Consider the following 23,530-nt stretch of genomic DNA (forward strand, 5'->3'; position numbering starts at 1 on the left):
GCCCAGTTAATCGGGGCAGCCCAAAGGGAGGTAAAGTCCTGGTCACCTGGGAAGAAGAGGACTGTCAGAGAGATACTAGCCCGGCTGAAAGACACGTTTGACACCCGCACCTCAGCCGAGATAAAACTAAGATTTTATGGGTGCAAACAACGGGCACATGAAAGTATAAGAGACTATGCTCTAAACCTACAAGAGGCCCTGAGAGCCATTAAGCAGGCAGACCCTGACAGCGTGGGAAATGAAGACAAGCTGTTGACCGAACAATTTATAGAGGGTCTACTGTGCAATGCACACCGAACCCAGTTGCTGGCAATGGCCTTACAGGACCCTGGCCTGGACTTTGCACAGTTCAAGGACAGAGCCATCCGGGTGCTCCGAGAACCGGCACCAGGTGGCGCTGTGACCCACAGGCGCCCTGCTATCACTTATCACCAGGAGACGGCGCCCTTGTCTGCAGGGCCTGTGGGAGCTGATGCGCAGGCTTTGAACAATGACCCGGCAACAGACCTGCACCATCAGGTCCAAGAACTGACTAAGAGTGTTACCGCGCTAACCAGAACTGTGCAGTCTTTACAGGTCTCTTCTCCAGAAAAGATCCAGCTGGCATCCGGACCGGAGGACGTCCCGTGGCGCCGACTGAGGAGGACCCCACCGGCCAGAGGAAGACCCAGGGACCGGTACAACGAGGACGGACGACCCATCTGCCGCCGCTGCAATCAACCCGGACATGTGGCAAGGTACTGTCATTTAAACGGGCACAACCTGGGGTAGAGGGCCAACCCCCAGGCATAAGATCATCAGGCCCATCAAACTGGCGTGACAAATACGTAGGGGGACGTCCGGTCTTGCCTGTGGTACTGGATGGCATTCCTATGAGTGCCCTACTAGACACCGGGTCACAGGTCACCACCATCCCGTACGTGCTCTTCAAGCGGTACTGGAATGACTCGGACATAACCCGCTACCCAGATGACGACTTTAGCATTATCGCCAGAAATGGTCAGCCCGTGCCACAGATAGGATTTAAGTAAGTGACCATCAAGGTCGGTAAAGTTGAACTGCCGGCACAAGGACTTATCATTGTGGACATTGACCGTCGCGAGAGTCACCCAAAAATAACCCTAGGTACTAATGTAATCGAAAACTGTCTTGCAGAGGTGATTCTTATTTTGCAACAGGTTGCCAAGAACGCCAGTTCCAGCCAGCAGCGTGTCCTCCAAAAAGAGATCCGGGCACTGATAAAACGGCAACAGGTGGAACTATCTGGTGGTGAGATAGGTAGCGTGAGAATGTGTGACCCGTTCCCTATTGCCATGCCCCCAAGGAGTGAGATGATGATTTGGTGCCGGACAGCTATTGGTCTAAGAGGTAGAGACTACCAAGCAATGGTAGAACCCGTCTACTCAGACAGTAGGCCCACCATTTTGACAGCACGGGGGGTGGTCGATGTACGTCATGGGAGGGCGCCCGTCCGCATCATAAATATCGGGGAGAGAGAAGTATACCTGCCCCGGTATGCCACGCTAGCCAAATTGTTCACCATCAACCAGAACTCTGTACAGGCCGTGGAACCCTTGCCTCCATCTCAACCAGAGGTAGGTAACGGCTCTAAGAAAACAATGGAGGACTGGTGTCAGCAACTGCATTTGGGTACTGACTCCACTCCCTCACACCAAAAACAGGAAGTCTATCGGGTGGTTCAAGAGTACGAGAGAGTGTTTAGTAAACACCCGCTGGACTTCGGGCGAGTAAAGGGGGTAGAACATCACATCCCCACGGGAGACCATCCTCCCATAAAGGAGAGATACCGACCCGTACCCCCTGCACACTATCAACACGCCAAGGGGATGCTAAAAGACATGAAGGAGGCTGGGGTAATTAGGGACAGCTGTAGCCCCTGGGCAGCTCCACTAGTCTTAGTGAAAAAGAAAGACAACACTATGAGAATGTGTGTAGACTACAGGAAGGTCAACCGTATCACACACAAAGATGCGTACCCGTTACTAAGGATAGAAGAGTCCTTAGCTGCATTAAAATCTGCTAACTTCTTCTCTACTTTGGATCTCACTAGCGGGTACTGGCAGGTTCCTGTAGCAGAGGCGGACCGGGAGAAGACCGCATTCACCACCCCGATGGGACTCAGCGAATTTAACTGTATGCCGTTCGGGCTCTGCAACGCACCAGGAACCTTCCAAAGGTTGATGGAATGCTGTCTGGGACACCGGAACTTCGAGACGGTCCTACTATACCTGGACGACGTCATCGTCTATTCCAAGACCTATGAGGACCATCTGGAACACCTGGCAGAAGTGTTTGAAGCCCTGGCGAACTATGGCCTAAAGGTAAAACCCTCAAAGTGTCATCTACTGAAGCCAAAGGTACAGTACCTGGGACAAGTGGTGAGTGCTGACGGAGTAGCCCCCGACCCTGACAAGATCACCGTGATTAAGGACTGGCCAAGACCATCCAGCATAAAGGAAGTGCGGCAGTTCCTCGGGTTGGTAGGCTACTACCGAAGATTCATTCCCAGTTTTACCAAGAAGGCAGCTCCTATGCAGGACCTCCTGATAGGCCAGTTCAGGAAGGCCAAAAACCAGAAGCCACCCTTCAAATGGGAAAAGCTGGAAGAGGAGTCCTTCCGCCAGCTGAAGATGGCCCTCACGGGGGATGAAATCCTGGCGTACCCTGATTACAGCCAGCCCTTTATCCTCCACACGGACGCAAGCAACATCGGGCTAGGAGCCGTACTGTCCCAGATCCAGCAGGGGAGAGAACGGGTAATTGCTTACGCCAGCCGAAAACTGCGACCCACGGAAAGAAACCCTGAGAATTACAGCTCGTTCAAGCTAGAGTTCCTGGCAGTGGTGTGGGCAGTAACCGAACGTTTCAAGCATTACCTTGCCTCTTCCAGGTTCACCGTGTACACGGACAACAACCCGTTGACACACCTGGACACTGCAAGACTGGGTGCCCTGGAGCAGAGATGGATGGCCCGCCTGTCCAATTTTGAGTTCACAATCAAATACCGGGCAGGACGCTCCAATACCAACGCGGACGCCCTGTCCAGGATGCCAAACCTACCGGACGAAGGGGAGGACCCAGAAGAATTGGAAAAGATCGAACTCCCTGCATTTCACCGTCATGGGATTACCCAGTATTCCCACCGTGTGAGGGGCCAGCGAACCGCTACGTTCAACCCCTTACCCCACTACAACTGGGCGGAGACGCAAGACAGTGACCCCGCAGTCCGTCTGGTGAAGGAGATGCTGACCCAGGCTGACGCCCGCCTGGACCCAGACGCTCCAGAAGAGACCAAGCAACTGTGGACGGAGAAGAGCAGACTGTTTCTCTACAAAGAGAAGTTGTGCCGCAGAATGGTCAATTCCCGGACACATGAACTGATCTGGCAGGTGGTGGTACCGAGACGGGACGCAGCTATGGTGCTGGAGGCCTACCACAATGGGGCAGGGCACTTCGGATGGAAGAAGCTGGAGTTCCTGCTGCGTGAACGGTTCTACTGGATAGGCATGAGAGGAGCCATTGAGAGGTGGTGTAGAGACTGTGGCCCGTGCAATCTAAGAAGAAGGGACTGTGCCAGCCAGAGGACTCCCCTGCAGCCCATCATCACCAGGCAGCCGCTGGAACTGGTCGCTCTGGACCATGTTAAACTGGCTCCAAGCAGAAGCGGGTATGTCTACGCCCTAACCATCGTGGATCACTACTCCCGGTTCCTGGTGGTGGTCCCTGTCAAAGACTTGACGGCTCAGACAGCAGCCAGAGCCTTCCAGCTGCACTTCTGCCGCCCACACGGGTACCCGGACCAAGTGCTGACGGACCAAGGACCAGCCTTTGAAGCGGAGGTCTTCCAGGAGTTCTGCAACCTGTATGGCTGCAAGAAGATAAGAACAATGCCCTATCACCCCCAAACCAATGGACTCTGCGAGAAGATGAACCAGGTGGTGATAGATCTGCTAAAAACACTGCCCCTGGAAGAACGCAGTCTGTGGCCTGAGAAACTGCCCGATCTGGTGGACCTGTATAACCACATCCCGGTAGGTTCCACCAACTGTACCCCGGCTTACCTAATGCGAACAAGACCTGGTAAGCTGCCTGTTGACCTGGATATGGGAGTCCTGATACCCGAGGACACCTCGCCAGAGACAGACTGGGATACAGAACGGCAGCAACAGTACCGGAAAGTACAGGAGAGCGTCGAGCGAAGTCTCTGTCAATCAAGAGAAAGGCAGGAGAGGACTTATAACCAACATGCTCCCGCTGTTCCCCTGGTACCTGGAGAGCAGGTCTTGAAAAGAAAAAGGCGGCTCCATAAGTTGGACGACCAGTGGGAAAAGGACCCGTACACCGTACTGCCCTCAAGCCACAATAATCCAAAGGTGTATGTCATCAGCAAGGATGGAGGAGAGACCACAGCCACTGTCTCCAGAGACCACCTGAAAAAGTGCCCCGAGAAGTTACAAAGCACGGATGAAGATCAGGAAGACCCTCAACCCGTAGAGGAAAAGGAGGAAATGATCAGCACCGTACTCGGAGACTTTCCCCGGTCCTGGACACAAGTAAACAACGCTATTGTGGTGCCCGTCCTCACCTTTCTCCAGCCAGCCCCTCAAGTGCCTACAGAAGACCAGGTAGAGCTGGAAGAGCAGCCGGCCCAAAAGGCAGAAGAGTCCACACCAGCAGCGCAGGAGGATCAACCCTCTGCTAGTAGTGAGCCTGCCGTGCCCCTAGTGAGCCAAAGAGTACGCAGACAGCTGCCCAGCTTACCCATAACACCTCCTACACCCTGTAGTGCAGGACCAGTTAGTGAGCTCCGTAGGTCCATTAGAGTCACTAGAGGTCAGATGCCCGCTCGCTGGAAAATCTAAACTAGTGCACTGTAAATTTACCTGTTTCTTGAAAATGTTTATGGTTTATGTTTGTTGCCTGTTATTAATTATGTTTCTCAGTTACCCTGCAGATTTATTTGGACTAACAGGTTATGGACGCTGGATAACCGGAACAGTTTTGTAGATAGTTGCACATTGGTGCCTCTTGCGAAGACGGCCGCGGAAGAGAAAACCTGTCTGGCGCGGCCTCCTTGCGGTCCAAAGTAGCTAGCTCCAGCCTTGCAGCCACGCCCAGGGCCAACGCAAGGGGTTTGCTTTGGACAGGTCCCCTACTTCGCTTAAAACTTCACCTTGGGTGATATGGATACCCGGTTGCGGACACGCCGTGACCTTTAAAGAACTAAAGCTTCTTGTAAATATGTTATTGTATTATTGTTATACCCTGTATTTATGTTTCTTTAAAAAATGTGTTTAGTCCCGGAGTACTAAAATTTACTAGGGGGGAATGTGGCACCCCAGTGGTCTGGTTGCCACAGTAATAGAAATATTATGTCTGAGAGCAAGTGGGAGGTTTCTCTGGTCAGGAGCCCTAAGCATGCAACACGGCCCACCCAGACCTGGGAGGGGAGGAATCTGCCCTTATAAACTGGGTCTGGGGCGGGATTAGTGAGTGAAGTCCCAGACAGAGACAGAGTCAGGTCTGGAGGACAGCAGACACAGGGAAAGTAAGAACCAGGAGCTCTGTAGGAGCAGGAGCGAGTGCCAGAGGCTGGAAGCTAGATAGCTCGCCTTGGCTGAAGACACTAAACCCGGACACGGAGTCCGAGGCTGTGGGGACATCCAGGTCCAGCAGCAGAATCCAACCGGCAGGGGATTCCATGTCCTCTGGCCTTAGAAACCCGAAGGCACGGTCACAAGCAAGGGACCAGCACCGCCATCGTGAAGCGGAGGCTAACGGAAGGCCCCAAGTCACCGGCCATACGGGTGAGCACCACACGATATACTCAGGGACGTGGGCTACTTCTACCCGCATAGAGCAAGGTAGCCAGGAAAGAGTGCAGATAGTCGGGGAGGCCTACAACTCCACCTGGCCAGGGGAGATCCTGCTTGCTCACAGACTGACCAGGCCCCTACTGCTAACCAGTACTCCCGGGAGGATCTGCTTTATACCATCAGTAAAGACCCTGAACTGCACCACACGACTCTGTGTTTCATCGCCGCACCAGCACCATTACTACTGGGACGCTCACACCATCACTACCATCATTCACTCTAGCTGCCCTGAGGCAATACTTCTCCCGTGGGGAGTCATCCCATTCTTGGCTGCGCATATAACATCAGCCTCAGCGGTCTGCAGCGCAGCGGCGGTCCCCACTGACCGCAATCCACGGGTGGCGTAGTCGGACATTGTTATTACCTAAGACTGCCACTGGTTTGACCGCACTGGGCACGGACCGGGTCACCGCCACGGAGGACTACAACCCCCAGCGATCCGGCTCCGGGTATTCCCCTGCACAGCACAGGCCCAGGGGGCGCGTCATCTATTTCTCTTGCGGAGACGCTGGTCGCCGCAAGAGAAATTCTACCATCGCAATGTATAGGATGCGGTGGATGCAGTGAATCCGCATGGTTCAATGAACACATGCGGATTCACCTGCGTGCAGCACTTTGGACGTCAGTATGCTGCGTTCAAAGCGCTGCCAAAAAAGGATCGTATACACATACCCTTAAAGATTTAGTTTTTTTATTACAGGCAAACCAATCTTTCAAACTAGGCGAGTGACCATTAGAAATAGATCCAATGTAACACTACGCGTAACTAGACACTAAGGGTATGTTCACACAAGGTGGGTGCCCTCCAGATTTGCCATCCAGATTTATGGGCGAAAAATCTGCTGTGTATTACAGCACCACAAAAGCGGATGAAATGCAAGAAATCTCATCCACACTCCATGGAAAAAAATCCAATGGGGAATTTAACCTGAGGTACAGATTATAATTTTATATATATATATATATATATATATATATATATATATATATATATTATAATTATAACTGCTGGGCAACTAAGGCCTCATTCAGACATATGTATAATGACAGTCTGAGTATGGACGGTAATTCCCAGATAGGTCTCCTGACCCAAACTCAACAGCCTCATAGACCGTCACTCCTGAACTCATTATAGAATCAGGTCACACATCCAAAGTCTCCATGAAAGATTTGAAATGCAGATTTTACCCTATGCATGGCAGAGGGTCACGTCCCTGGTGAAACTCTGCAGCATAAGGTCAAATTCAGACGTCCATATATCACGGTCTGGGCGCAGAGTTTCACCTGGGACGTGACCCTCTGCCATGCATAGGGTAAAATCTGCATTTAAAATCTTTCGTGGAGACTTTGGATGTGTGACCTGATTTGAAAATGTCTGGGCTATGACTGTTATGTTATTCTGGCTCACAGTGAAAAAGGCCGGGGCTACAGAGGGACTGGCCACCACACAGGCAAGGCGGACAAGGATCGCTGTATGCCGCTGCTACATTGTAGTGCAAGGAAAGTGGATGGGATCACATTGTGACCTGCAAGGGACGATAAGCAGAAAGTCTCAAAAAGTCAGAACCAGTTGGAGTTTTTGTCACTTTCTTGTCACTGCTGTGCCTGTGGGTCGTACTGTGGCCCCTATCCAGCTACACCATACAGTGTCACAACCACGGTATTGCCCCAGCTTATACCGTGGTGCTTGCCGAGTATTTTGGCATGCTCGGCATTTCTTTTAATGTCGCCAAGCCTGCAAGTGTCATGGCTGTTTGACAGCTGTCACACATGTAGGGATTGCCTGTCAGCCCATACACCGGCAATACACGCCAGCCTACAGATCTCCCTCCAGACACCCCATTCACATGCACATTCGGTTTGTCTGAGCATGCATCTTTTTTCAATAGGGCGATGGGGATAAGTTGCTGACAAACCCTGTCAGCAGCTTATTTCTATCAGAACAATTCAACATGTCCAATCCTTCCTTCTGCAGTTTAACCACTTTTTACGGCAAAATCACAACTAACAATTTGTAGACAAGTTGCACAGATTTTTTGGTTGTGTGACACGTGTTGACATGTAGCCCCAACCTAATGAAAAAGCAGTCAAGAGTAAAGAATGAGTTAAGCAAAAAAAAAAAAATCCTTTACTGTCACTGCAATGTTCCCCTCCTGTAGTTATCAGGTGCCATACATCATTCACATGACCACTGCTGCCAATCACACCATGTTGTGTGATTATGGCTGCTACAGGAAATAAGGCTAGGTACACATAGGAGACCATTCGTTAAAGTGTTTTTGCCAGACAACTGGTAAAACACTTTCTAAAGCTCACTAAGGCTATGTGCACACGATGCAGAAATGAAGCGGAAAATTTCCGCTTCATTTCTGCATGTCCTTGCCTGGAAAAACGCATGCGGAATTTGACACGCGTTTTTCGTGCGTTTTTGAAGCGTTTTGCACATGCGGAATTGCCTTGCGTTCTCTAATGCATTGTAGATGGCAATTCCGCATGCGTAAACGCACAAATAGTGGTCATGCTGCGGAATTTTCCGCACATCAAAAACGCTGCGGAAAATTCCGAGTATGGGCACTGTAATTGCGGATTTACATTGGGGACCATGGGAGAAGGCTTACCAAGCGTTTTACAAGCATTTACGCTGCAAAAATTCCACAGCAAAAACGCTTGAAAAACGCATAGTGGGCACGGACCCTAAATGTTTGCACAATGCGGAATGGAGCAAACGTTTGGTGACTTTTCGCGTTATCACTCAAGTTTGAAGCAACTCCACCAAAATGAGTGGAGCTGGGAACAGCTAAGGAGGGATGGGGAGCGGCTATCCCCACTTATCAAATTTAATGAAGGCGGTATGCACTCCCAAAATGTTACTAGTAGAATTTCTGATGAGGCGCATGATAGCGCACGCCACTGAGAAGATATGTCTTAATGAATTTGGTGCATCGTACTCCAGATAGCCCTTCATTAAGACTGGAGTAGGCGACCGCAGTCATAATGACATGGCCCCATATTGTTTATGCACACTGCTTGCCGTATACGCTTGGGAGTTATTCGCCTGACAGTGCCCACTTTAAGGATGGATACACCTTTTGAGACCCACAGTATACATTTCTTTGCCGTAGCTCACTATATAATGAAACAACAACAAAAAATGGTTACAATTCATAGCTTTTTACCAGTAAAAAAATAATATTGAAAAAAAATTACAGAAGAATCACTACAGGACTAAATTTCCCAATGAATCAAACAGCAAATCCTTACCCATTTCAAGGACATTATTTTCTGCCATGAACTTTGGCCAAACAAAACAAAAAGTACCGATTCTAAGGTTTATGTTACGTGCACCGTGAGAAAGTGCCGGGTGTACCGATTCTAAGGTTTATGTTACGTGCACCGTGAGAAAGTGCCGAGTGTACCGATTCTAAGGTTTATGTTACGTGCACCGTGAGAAAGTGCCGAGTGTACCGATTCTAAGGTTTATGTTACGTGCACCGTGAGAAAGTGCCGGGTGTACCGATTCTAAGGTTTATGTTACGTGCACCGTGAGAGAGTGCCGGGTGTACCGATTCTAAGGTTTATGTTACGTGCACCCTGAGAAAGTGCAGGGTGTACAGCGGATGTTAGACAGCTACATACAGATCTCATCTAAACAAATGGGTCAAATGTTTGACATTTATGTTCGTCCATGCAGGTGGAATCCCAGCCGGAAAGCTGAAGCAGTTGCTTATTTTAGGTAATATATGGCCATGTTCATGAGCTTTATTGGCCAGGGAGTATTATGGCTGTGACTGGGAGCAGTATATTTACCACCACAACTGGGGAAAAACTTTCCCCATGCGATGGGCTCATTTAGTGTCCGTCATGTGACTGCTGCAATTTTCAGAAATATGTGAAAAGATCTAGTCTTATACCAGTGTCCCACAGCTGCTGCAGAACATCAATATAGGTAGCTTAACCTGTCCTGGAAAGGAGTCTATTGTTACTCTTCAAAATTATAATCACCAGAGAGTATAGTGTCCTTGTACTTTTACAAGGTCCATGAACTCCTTGCTGGTTTTTAATGTTCAAATAATTTATATTTGGGAGATACGTTATTACATACTGTATATTCAATGGTGAAGATGCTATACCATGCAAAAATAACCGCTATTAGGCCACGGCCCCACTATCAGTATTCGGTCAGTATTTTTTCTCAGGAGTGGGAGCCAAAACCAGGAGTGGGTGATAAATGCAGAATTGGTGAATTGTTTCTATTCTACCTTTTCTCTGATTGTTCCTCACCTGGTTTTGTCTCCCACTCCTGAGAAAAAATACTGACCGAATACTGACCAAATACTGATAGTGGGGCCGTGGCCTTAGTTTCAGAAACAAGCACAGTTCATTCAAGGCACGAAGACACCGATGTGATGGAGATGTTAATATTCACAGTCTATGTAGGTCACAGTTTCTTTTTAATTGGCAGCAAATAAGAATATAAATCCCAGATAGATTTCTAGGAGAGATTTTTAGGAAGTCGTACTGTGGGATGTTTAATTATTCATTGACATTGCTCCTTCAAAATGTATTATAGCAATTTGCTTTTGTTTCAGAAGATAAGTGTAAGAAGGAACATCATGTTATCTATAGGGAATCGGCAGAAGACTTCACATTGTTCTTTATTAGCAATAACATTGCAAACTGTCTCGTATACCAGTATATTGCACAACCAATACAAAGAGTCGCCTTGAATCGAAAAACACATTATATGGGAATGCAGTTTTCTATATGCGGAGGCTAATGGACAGGTCTGGTCACTGCTCCGCCATCAGCAGTCAGAATAGGAGATCTGTGCAGTCAAGTGCAGGAGGAGATCTGGTAATGCTTATGTATTAGTACGTGCCAATAAAGATAAAGTCACCTATCCATAGGCGGATTATAATGAGGGCAATCTGGGCTACCGCCTGGGGCCTCCAGGGGGCCCGGGCCTCCGGGGTGTCTATGGGCAGATTGCCCTCATTATATGTGCGGCGCCGCGGCACATACTGGCAGACAGTGGCGGGGGGACCCCGGACCGCTCCCCCAGCAGCGGCGCACGGACGCTGCTTCTTCTACGGCCGGGCCAGCACTGCAGCTGTTAACTTCCCTGTGCTGGCCCGGCCGCGTCACTGCTAGGAGACATGGCCCTGTGCGCGGCCGTGTCTCCTAACTGTGACGTCACGCAGTGCGCGCCCGGCCTGCAGTGCTGCACCGGAAAGGAGCAGGAGGACTGGAGCCGAGCCGGGGGATGGCGAGTCTGTGTGTGTCTGTCTGTGTCTGTGTGAGAGAGTGTGTATGTGAGAGAGTGTGTATGTGTGAGAGTGAGTGTGTGTATGTGTGATTGAGTGAGTGAGTGTGTGTGTGTGTGCAGGCAGATATCATTGTGTGATGTCTCTTTATATGTATTTTTGTGTTTCAAATGTGTTTATGCGTGTATGTATATGTCTGTATATGTTTGTGTGTGCGTGACTGCGTGCGGCCTCCCGCTGTGTATAGATGGCGCCGTGCGGCCTCCCGCTGTGTATAGATGGCGCTGTGTGGCCTCCCGCTGTGTATAGATGGCGCTGCGCGGCCTCCCGCGATGTATAGATGGCTACGTGTGGCCTCCCGTTGTGTATAGATGGCTACATGTGGCCTCCTGCTGTGTGTAGATGGCGCCGTGCGGCCTTCCGCTGTGTATAGATGGCTACGTGCGGCCTCCCTCTGTGTATAGATGGCTACATGCGGCCTCCCACTGTGTATAGATGGCGCCGTGCGGCCTCCCGCTGTGTATAGCTGGCTACGTGCGGCCCCCTGCTGTGTATAGATGGCTACGTGCGGCCTCCTGCTGTGTATAGATGGCTACGTGTGGCCTGCTGCTGTGTATAGATGGCTACGTGCGGCCTCCCGCTGTGTATAGATGGCTACGTGCGGCCTCCCGCTGTGTATAGATGGCTACGTGCGGCCTCCCGCTGTGTATAGATGGCTACGTGCGGCCTCCCGCTGTGTATAGATGGCTACGTGCGGCCTCCCGCTGTGTATAGATGGCTACGTGCGGCCTCCCGCTGTGTATAGATGGCTACGTGCGGCCTCCCGCTGTGTATAGATGGCTACGTGCGGCCCCCTGCTGTGTATAGATGGCTACGTGCGGCCTCCTGCTGTGTATAGATGGCTACGTGCAGCCTCCCGCTGTGTATAGATGGCTACGTGCGGCCTCCCGCTGTGTATAGATGGCTACGTGCTGCCTCCCGCTGTGTATAGATGGCTACGTGCGGCCTCCCGCTGTGTATAGATGGGTACGTGCGGCCTCCCGCTGTGTATAGATGGCTACGTGCGGCCTCCCGCTGTGTATAGATGGCTACGTGCGGCCTCCCGCTGTGTATAGATGGCTACGTGCGGCCTCCCGCTGTGTATAGATGGCTACGTGCGGCCTCCCACTGTGTATAGATGGCTACGTGCGGCCTCCCGCTGTGCATAGATGGCTACGTGCGGCCTCCCGCTGTGTATAGATGGCGCCGTGCGGCCTCCCGCTGTGTATAGATGGCTACGTGCGGCCTCCTGCTGTGTATAGATGGCTACGTGTGCTCCATATTGAGTCATACAAATAATGTAAAGCTATGTGCCCACGATGCAGAAATGCTCCGGATTTTTTTTGAGCGTTTCTGCATCTCCCTGGCAGAAAAAACGCATGCGGATTGTACATGTGGATTGTACATGCGTTTTTCCTGCCAGGGCCATGCGGATGTGAAGCGTTCTTCACATGCATTTCCGCATGCAGGTTGACAAGCGCTTTCCAAGCGATTTTAGCGTCACTTGGAAAGTGCTTTGACAACTTGGTCAGACTATATAAATCCATGCAACCAGCATGGATTTATATAGTGTGACCGTAAAAGAATGGTAAAAAATAAAAAATATATACTTACCTTCTGATGGCCTGCCGACGTCAGCTGTCGCGTGACCCGTCACATGACTAAATGACGTCACGGCAGGTCCTTTTCAGACCATCGCGAGCTGCCGGCAAGCCAGGACGCATCGGCTAAAGACACCGGGGGCTATCAGAAGGTAAGTATAATATTTAATTTTTATTTTATTCTTTTTTTACAGGTTCTATGGTACCCGGGTCCGGAGAAGAGTCTCCTGTCCTCCACACCCGGGTACCATCCGCACATTGAAACGCGTGGATTCTGCATGTACAGATGCAGTGATGCGTAATCCATGCGTTCCAATGCAAGTCAATGGCGGCCAAAACGTCGCGCTTCCGCAAAATAATTGGTAGTGCTGCGTATTTTTCCGCAATGATAATCCGCAGCGGAAATTTCCACAGCATGTGCACAGGACATGCGGATTATCATTGGGGAACATGGCAGACCTTCTACCAAGCGTTTCTGCAGCGGAATTGCCGCTGCGGAAACGCTTAAAAAACGCATAGTGGGCACACAGCCCAAAAATTTTTTTTATAATTAATATTGTGCCAAATTTATTTCACGTGAACTATCACATGATCTATCACAGGGGATCATGTGACATGTGATACATCAGGTGTGTGTGTAGGGGGGGGGGGCGTGCCTTCTAAATTGCCCGGAGCCCTTGCTACTCTTAATCCACCCCCTGATCGCGCCCTCTCGCCTTCCGGTCACGCCCACCCACCTCACCTCTTAATCCACCTCTGCACCTATCCCTCTAAGGAGTAATCCCACAATTACAATTTATTACCACAGGATAGGTGATAGGTATCTGCTCAATAGAGTTTACATTGCTGGAAGCCTCACAATTAAGTGAATAGGGTGAGCAATGTCTGAATAGAGCACGGGTCACACTGCCACCCCATTTGCAGTCTACAGGACAGATACAGATAGACGAGCGCTCTACAATCCTTGTCAAAGCAAAATCTGTCTTAAAGGGAATGTGCCACCCCCCTGGGTTATATCAGACCTCTACTATGGCCATACAGGTGTAGCCGGCTGTAGCCGGCGTTCATAGGAGATGAAGATTTTTGCTACACATAGCAGGGCTGAAGCGCTATGTGTAGCACAAGCAATCGGATGATCACAGTTTCAAGTTTCCTAAGAAGACTATTGAAGCAAGTAAAAAATATAAAAAAAAATATGTTTTTAAAAACATTAAAAAATATAAAAGTTCAAGCCACCCCCCTTTTGCCCCATTCAAAATAAAACAATACAAAAATTTAAAAATGCACTTATTTGGCATCACTACATTCAGAAACGCTCTATCTATCAAAATATAAAAATAATTAATCCGTCGGTAAACGGTGTAACAAGAAAAAAATCAAAGCGCCAGAATTACGTTTTTTTGGTAGCTGCAACATTGCAGTAAAATGTATTAACAAGCGATCAAAACATTTTATCTAGCCCAATATGGTATCAATAAAAACGTCAGCTCATCGCACAAAAAATAAGCCCTCATCCAGTCCCAGGTTCCAAAAAATGGAGACGATACGGTTCTTGGAAAATGGCGACATCTTTTTTTTTTTTTTACAAATTTTAGATTTTTTTTCACCACTTAAATGAAAAAGAACCTATACATGTTTGTTATCTGCAAACTTGTAATGACCTGGTGAATCATAATGGCAGGTCAGTTTTAGCATTAGGGGAACATGGTAAAAAAAAAAAAACAATTGTGTAATTGCGCTTTTTTGCAATTTCACCGCACTTGGAATTTTTTCCCCTTCTTTTCAGTACGCTATATGGTAAAATCAATGATGACATTCAAAAATACAACGCGTTCCGCAAAAAACAAGCCCTCACATGGCCATATTGACAGAAAAAATAAAGGGAAGAAGGGGAGCAAAAACGCAAAAAGAAATAATCCCAAGATCGTGAAGGGGTTAGAGGAGCTAAAGGAATTTATGGCTAGTACTCTTTGTGTACTGCCATGTGACAACAATCTCCTGTATACTTCATATATTTGGCCTTTGGGTTAGGGTGGCAAGACAGAAGCCTTTTCTCACAAAGATAGACATCCAAGCGAGGCTATGTTTTGCGAAATCTACTTCAAGTTTGCTAACAGCATGTGAGAAAAATTGTTATACACTGATAAAGTTGAACTTTTAGCCCATAATTCCAAAAGGTAAGTATGGCACAAAGGTAACACTGTGCATCACCAAAGAACACCAAACCCACAGTAGAGCATGGTGGAGGCAGCATTATGCTTTGGGACTGCATTTCAGCAACTGAAACTGTGGCTTTAGTCAAGATGGAGGGAATTATGAACAGTTCCAACTATCATTCAATTTTACATCAAAACCTTCAGGCCTCTGCTAAAGAGCTGAAAATGAAGAGGAATTTAATCTTTCAGCCCAACAATGACCCTAAATATACCTCCAAATCAACAAAATAAAGAAATGATCAGAGTTTTGGAATGCCAAGGCCTGAGTCCAGACTAAAACCCAATTGAAAATCTGTGGGTTGACCTGAAGAGAACACTGTACACTGGAGATGCATTCGCAATCTGAGTGATTTGGAGTGCTAGTGCATTAGTGCATGGAAGAGTGGGCAAAGATATCCAATTCTAGATGTGCCATGATGATAGACTCCTAACCAAAGACTGAATGCTGTCATGAATTCAAAGGGTATATCAACCAAGTATTAGCTTAAAAAGAATGTGACAGAAGGTTTTTGCTATGTAATGTGAGAGCACCATAATGTAGGAGCAGAGTCTCTGATTACAGGGATGTGTCACTTACTTGGCTGTGTTTTTGCTGTTTCAATGTCTTTCAATATAATCAGTCTTTTATCAGCAGGAGATTATCCTTACAGGGCAGCTTGGCATGTGCAGGGTAGTCAGACCACACTCCCAGCACTGATTAGCAGCTCCCTGTCACTACAATGTACACAGAAAGCTGTGGTGTGGGGGGTTATACACAGCGCAAAAACTCAGCTCTGCTAGATCTGTAGCAGAGAAAACTGTGACTCTATCATAACTACTGCCACCAGTATAATAAGTGATACATTGCTGGAATAGGGGCTTTTGTCCCTTCATCATAATGCTGTCAGATTACATAGCAAAAACCTGCTGACAGATTCCCTTTAAGGGTGTGCATATTTATTCAACCACATTATTTTAGTTCTTTACTTTTCTTTTTCCACCTGAAAAAATTTCAGGTTGTTTTTCAATTGAATTGTCCAGATTATGGGTGACAATAAAGGTGGAAAAAGTTCTGAAATGATTGTTCTTGTTATGATTTTTTTTTTACATGCGAAAAACTTGTCATTTTAACAGGGGTGTGTAGACTTTTTATATCACTTTATCTACCACCTTGGGAATTTATTTGTTTCTTTCTTCTGACTGATAACTTTCAACAATAAGATCCCTGTGTAGACTTTTCATATTCACTGCACGAGTTCAGGCTTTCCATGGAAAATATGGATCGTTTGCATTTTGTAAATCAAATTTTAAATACAAGGGTCAAGTAGAGCAATAAAAACAATATGATGTGGAAGGTAATTGGCCGTAAAAGTGACAAGCAAATAATGAAGGAACCAGCCATTTACATGGTTAAGCCGGTTAGTGACACCGATACGATCTGTGGATGTTGAATAACATTATGTCCATAACATGAATAAGAAGTGTTTAGTAATTTGCATAACACTATAAACCTGTCTCTTTAATCCATGCAATAAAACTTTACAAGGATGGATGTAAATGCAGCTCATCAATAAAGCGCACCGCCAGTGCCCTACTTACATATAGTCTTGTTTTCCAGGGCAGAGATGAGACCAATGTACATATAAATGAGTGAGCCATGATCAGCGCTGGTGCATTCAAATAAATCACTGTTCACACAAATTACAGCTTCCGCGTTACTGACTGCATTTAATGAGGTTGGAATGCAGTAATAAGAATTCACTTTAGGACTTTTCCACCCATCTCCCTAGTGTTACATAATGTATACGGTATTTATCACATCTGATGGGAAAAATAGCACTTCATCTAATCATTCTTGTCAATGTGACGGAAACCATGTTGTAACCTAACGGTATGTGAACATGAATTCCTTGAAAAAGCTCCCACAAAAAGCTCAAAAATGAACCTAGGCATTTCTATACAAAAACGACCTGCTGTTCTTATGTTGTCCTTTGAGCGCCGCCGCCAAGTACCGTACTTAAAAGAAGTGAGCACACCATTCTTCAGGTGGCTTCTGCTCTGAAGATGCTCTAAACTTTTCTATTAGAAAATCAAAGGGATGACTCAAAGGATGGCTAGGTGTCTTTTTGATCTAGTGGTTTCTTCACTGTTGAATAAAGTTAAAAAATGTCCAGGAAACACCAGTAAAAAGATGTCCCAAAAACGTTGGAAAAACGCTTGACAAACCCTCGCTGACCAAATACCTGGAAAAAGGCTCAGGAAGCAAAGACAAAAATACCTCTTAAAAAGAAGCTACAGGATTTGCCTGCCTGATAAAGACATTGTGTGCACATACTGCAGTGGACCCTATTATCATTATTATTATTATAATTTACATATAAATTGTTAAATCGTCTCGCAGGTGAATGTTTTCACATTTACCATTTTACACCCAGCCACTTCCGTTGCATGCCTTTTTTTGGAAATCAACTCTATAAACGGAGAACAAGACCTCTGAAGTAGATTGTGCAGGCTAGGTGTTCCGGTCTGCAGGTTCTCTATGTAACTGTAGACTTAAGAATCCTCATAGTGCACACTGTCAGGATTTTTCGATGACAGGATCAGGCAGTCATGTGACCGCATGTATGCAATTTGCATACTTCCAGCCAAATTACGACTAGATGTGTCCAAGGCCGTTAAAGATGGCACATTTCCTTTGTATTTTAGACAAAAAATATATATATTTTCATCTTTTACATGAAAAATTAAAAAATGAAAAATGGGCAGATGCAAAAGTTTGGGCACCCTGCATGGTTAGTACCTAGTAACACCCCCTTTTGAAAGTATCACGGCTTGTAAATGCTTTTTTGTATCCAGCCATGAGTCTTTCAATTCTTGTTTGAGGGATTTTCATCCATTCTTCCTTGGAAAATTCTTCCAGTTCTGTGAGATTCCTGGGTCGTCTTTCATGCACTGCTATTTTGAGATCTAGCCACAGATTTTCAATAATGTTTAGATCAGGGGACACGTACATCAAAGGTAGTGAAGAGATTAATGTTAATATGTGACTACCATATTTAAATATACAGTCTTTGCAGAAAAAAAAAATCGCAGCATGTTGCCTCTCCTCCCATGGAATTAAAGTGAATCTGTCAGCAGGTTTTTGATGGAATCAGCAATGATATTGATCACCTACCCTTAGTAAAGGTTATCAACATCAGATGGGTAGAAGTCCAACACTTGATACCCTCAACCCATCAGCAGTCACCAGCTGTGGCCAGATGTAAACTGTGTTCAGAGCAGAACAGTGGCCGCTCCAAGATACTGCGGCTCAGCTCCTATTCATTTCAACACTTTCTGTGTTCCAATAGATCACCCCTAGCACAGAACCCCTCCCAAGCTGTGTCTCCCTCTCCTTCTTTGTATTACCCCTCGTCACTAATTTCCTACACTTACAGTGACACACATACGGGAAGTTGGTCTGATATATTTGATTACCTCCGTGCATGCAAGCCTGTGATTATTATTATTTTTAATTATACAGGAATGTATTGGATCCAGGCTTTGACTGGCCCACAGGAGAACAGGGGAATCCTCCGGTGGGCCCTGTGCAGGAGTGGGCCTCCACCCTCTTATATGAGCAGTACTTGGCACAATGTGCTTGAATCACTATGTACAGACAAAGGCAGCATCTTATTCATTTACCAATCTACCCAGTTCATTGTTATATAAATCTGTGATTGAGGATAATGTCACATTTGTATGTAGCTGACAAGTGGGGCCCTGGAGTTGGTTACTTAGTGGGCCCTTGACACCCCAGTCTGACACTGATTGGATCTGTTAGAGCTCCGTGGTCGTGGTCCTAATATGTATTGGTGCATACAATATCCTCATGTTGGAAGTGAAGAGGACCTGAGAAACAAAGAGAGGTAACTAGTTAGAGGGTGTTTCATCCGAGGTCTAAATTAATTTAGGGCTTTAGTTTGGAGTTTCAATTAACCTTAACAACTGGTCTGGGGACTGATGTTGGCGCTGCCCGAGTCCAGGTGTGCAGAGTGGGTGGGGGATTTTACAGATGCCAGAAACAACAGCTAGCACTGCATCTTGGCACGTGATGGCGCTCACTACAGGCAGCAGCCTTAGTGCCACTTTCTGCCCCAACCCTCACAGAGTCCTGCCCTGAATCTATACCTCTGCCAGTTTATGTCTCAACTGCCCCATCACCTTGGGAGTAGGGGTCTAGACTTTGTGGCCTCATGGGGCGTAGGCGTCTAGACTTTGTAGCCTCATGGGGAGTAGGGGTCTACACTTTGTGGCCTCATGGGGCCCAGCAATTTTTAATGGCGACCCAGCTAAGACATGACAAATAGCCTGGATATCCATTTTAGTTATGTAGATAGAATATGTTGAAATGCACAAGGAGGCGTATGTGTCTGCAATTTTGTGAATTCAAAATAAAAACTAAATATCTAAAAGCCAAGTTCACTTTCTGCGTACAATAACAGAACAGTAATAGCACAACCACCATAAACAAACTGTTGACGCCAGGGGGATGGATACTGCTTCAGATTGACAACAAAGAACTGTCATGTCCCTTTCTTCCAGACTTTCGCCTCACTTCCTGCTCCTTACTCCAGCATCGCCTCCTGCAGTCACAGCACGGATTGCTGAATGTCACAGGAAACCCTACAATGCTTTAATCTGGTCGCCTTATAATGCCTAGTATGTGAAATCTATGAACAGCCCCCATAGTGGGCACCACACCCTGATGACAGCACTAAGCTGCCATGAAAAATACTGAATGCAAGCAAAAACATAATCAAGCAAAAAAAACAAAGGCATTCCTGAGAGTACCCACAAAGCATGTCCCCACAGCTATACTGCAGAGCACAACAACCACCCCTCTAATCACTGCTCTCACTTACCTGGTCACACAACACAGGGGGGTGTCAGCTGCTGTCCCCCCAGACAGGCTCTTGTTTACATGCAGGCACACACCATGGCGAGTCCTGTCCCTGATTATCCCTGTCTAGATTTGTCATCTGTGATGTAGCACATACTTCTTCCAGTGACATGGGAGGCTGAGCTCATATGAACCGCTTGCATATTAAAAATAGCTGACAAATTCCCTCCTACCTTGCCTTAACATTTTCAGTGCCAGTTTCTGAAGGAAGAGCAAAAAGATTACACGCAGTTCCCCTTGGCTCGTTACAACTGCATTAAGTCATGTGTTTTCTAGCAAGGACTATCTAATGTCATTATTATTTCAGCCCCCAGCACAGACAAGCAGTGAAAGCAGAAACATGTGTGGACTATAGCTAAGAGAACAGGAAGCAGTATCCCCAGTTCTGCAACTAGGAACAGGAAAATAGGATTTATCCCATAAATTATCAAAACCTCCTAGATCGGTCTAATTTATTGGTGTTTTTTCAATATATGGAGTTTAGGGTGTTAGATTGGTATTTCAATTTAAACATACATAGCATATCCACGGGATCCAAGGTACTATAGGTTGGGAGTTGATCTTGGAGGACTCTGAGCTTCAGTTCCCCAATTCACTGTTGACGTAATATTTATAGATTTCATTAGAGAGACCTTCTACGTTGATGTCTAGTGAATTTTAACAATCGAGCGTTACTGGGTTGGGTCCTTTGGAACCTTCACCTATCGGGCATTTATGGCATATCCTCTAATAACACCATAAATATTTATAGGGGTATTCCAATAGGTAAAAGTTATCAGGATAGCTAATATATTCTAGATCGATGGGGGTCTGACTGTAGGGAGCCCACCAATCACCAGAATGGTGATTTTATTCCCTAGTCCATCCTCAACTCTGCTGCATGACTAGTTCATCTCTCGCCTCGCTACTCCTCTGCTACCCCCCTTTGCAAATCCCTTCACTGGCTCCCATTTCCCCAGCGTATCCAGTTCAAACTACTAACACTGATCTACAAATTCATCCATAACCTCTCTCAGCAGTATATCTCTGAACTAATCTCCCGATATACTCCCTCACGTAACCTCCGGTCTCCTAAGACCTCCTTCTCTCCTCCACACTTATTCGTTCCTCACGCAATCGCCTCCAAGATTTCTCCCGAATATCCCCCATCCGCTGGAATTCTGTGCCTCAACACGTTCGATTATCCACCACACCTGGATCCTTCAGACGGAACCTGAAAACCCATCTCTTCAAACAAGCTTACAGCCTGCCATGACCTTGCTTGCTGCCACCCCCAACAACACTGGAGCTCCTGCAGCCCCTCAACCTACTGTCTCCTCCCCCATCCCTGTAGAATGTAAGCCTGCAAGCACAGGGTCCTCTTCCCTCCGTACCGTTCTATCATTGTTAGGTTGTTTACAGTAAGTAATATCTGTATTTGGTATGTAACCCCTTCTTATGTACAGCGCCATGGAATCAATGGCGCTATATAAATTATTAATAATAATAATAAAATTCCAGTTAGAATGGAATCGCAGTGCGCACCTGCAACCGCCACTCAATTTATTCCCTATGGGGCTACTGGAGGAAGCTGAATACAGAGCTCCAGCATCCCCATAGAGTGAATGTAGAGGCAATCAAACGAGCATGCTACTGGTAGGGGCCCCAGCGATTGGTTCAATCTAGAAGTAATCACCAATCCAATGGATGTGGTGATAAAGGAGTATTCTGGTAGGAGACAGTAATAAGGCCCCACTATCAGTATTTGGCCAGTATTCGGTCAGTATTTTTTCTCAGGAGTGGGAGACAAAACCAGGTGAGGAATAATCAGAGAATAGGTATAATAGAAACAAGTCACCAATTCTGCATTTATCACCCACTCCTGGTTTTGACTCCCACTCCTGAGAAAAAATACTGACAGAATACTGATAGTGGGGCCATGGCCTAACTCTTCAAGTTTCTAGACTGATAATCCCCAACCAGTGGCTCCCAAAATGTTGTGAAACTAAAACTCTAAGCATGTTTGTTGTACTTTACCTCCATTATCCTGTGGACTGTAAGCACACGAGGGCAGGCTCCTCTCTCCCTGTATACCAGTCTAACTTATTTTATGTATGTAATACGTATGCAACCCTTTTCACATGTATAGCACCATGGAATAAGGGTATGTGCCCACGCTGCGGAAATGAAGCAGAAATTTTCTGCTTCATTTCTGCATGTCCTCTCCCGGATAAACGCATGCGGAATTCCGAACGCGTTTATCGTGCGATTTACACATGCGGAATTGCCTTGCGTTTTTTATTGCACTGCAAAGGCAATTCCGCTTGTGGAAACGCAAAATTAATGAACATGCTGCGGATTTTTCCCCGCAGCAAAAACGCTGCGGAAAAATCCGCAGCATGGGCATTGAACTTGCGTAATCACATTGGGGACCATGGGGGGCGGATAACATAGCGTTTCACAAGCGTTTACGCTGCGGAAATTCCGCAGCATATCCGCTTGAAAAACGCTATGTGGGCACATACCCTTAATAGTGCTTTTAATAATAATAATAATAACAATAATAATAACAATAATTACAGCCATTGCACTACACATTTAGTATTTCCCAAATTTAATATCATGACAAAACATGTCCATTGCAGGCCGTAAAAACTCAGAACCCCCTGTAGAAGTCAAGGCAGTGACTCTCACAAAATAAATTAATAATTTACTTAAAGAGGACCTGTCACTCAAAAAAATACCTTGTAAAAATCCCTGAGCTCCCCTGATTCTGCCATTCTTTTCCATTTGGCACTGCATCACTCCATTCCATTTGTTTCTTTCGGAGGGTAGCTTGTGAAATCTCTATTGGCAGTCCAACTGGGCGTCTCTTCAGAGTCTTCTCTAGGGGCATGTGAATTAACCTCTCACTCACAGACAATGTAATCACAGCTCGGCAGCTGATCTAGGAGACTAGCAGTCTCGGTCACTGCTGAGCTCTAATTGGCAGCTTCTGGGAAGTGTGAAAGCAAATGGCCCCGGAGAAGATTCTGACTAAACTACAAGCAGAGATTTCACATATTGCGCTCCAAGAGAAACAAATGTTTTCTCTGCAATGGAGTGACGCAGCACAAAATGGAAAATAACGGCAGAATCAGGATTTTTTACAAGGCAAATTCAAGGTAAACTCTGTGAGGAAGTGACAGGTCCTCTTATTATCTTAGTTTATAATAAGTGAAGTTGTCTTAAAAAAAGGATTGTCTTAGTTGGACAACCTTTTTAAAGAGAGATGTCACAATTCCAAATCATTCATTTTTTATCAGAATTAATTGGATTTATATAAATGGTCACAATTACAAGCACTAAATGGCTCCTAAAAAAAATGCAAACTAGGGTTTAAGCCCTTCACGACCTATGACGTATAGGTACGGCATAGGTTGTGTCCCTGTATTTGATGCGGGCTCTGACGCTGAGCCCACAGCTTTCATGTGCCTGTAACAGCCGCGAATGGAATCGCGATCCACCTGCTGCTGTTAACATGTTAAAGGCCGCTGTCAAACTCTGACAACAGCATTTAACACGATCGCGCCGGAAGCGTGTCACAAATCCCACCCATCAACGCGCCTGTCAC

At 46.6% G+C, this 23,530-nt stretch overlaps 1 protein-coding gene across 5 annotated transcripts in view; it reads right to left on the reverse strand.

The window, feature by feature from the left end:
* Positions 1 to 23,530, reverse strand: part of TRIM2 (tripartite motif containing 2) — a 191,101-nt gene that overhangs the window by 68,752 nt on the left and 98,819 nt on the right. For 2 of the 5 annotated variants that reach the window (XR_012247825.1, XM_073645265.1), the window contains exon 1: positions 19,901 to 20,078. The exons of the other annotated variants lie outside the window; for them this stretch is intronic. The gene's annotated coding sequence lies outside the window, so the exon portion shown is untranslated. Of the gene's footprint in view, positions 1 to 19,900; positions 20,079 to 23,530 lie in introns of those variants that run through there. 5 annotated transcript variants of the gene reach the window in all.

Source organism: Phyllobates terribilis, unplaced genomic scaffold (assembly GCF_046119375.1).
Source record: "Phyllobates terribilis strain yellow unplaced genomic scaffold, ASM4611937v1 Scaffold_1__5_contigs__length_1240528914, whole genome shotgun sequence".
Lineage (NCBI taxonomy): Eukaryota > Metazoa > Chordata > Amphibia > Anura > Dendrobatidae > Phyllobates > Phyllobates terribilis.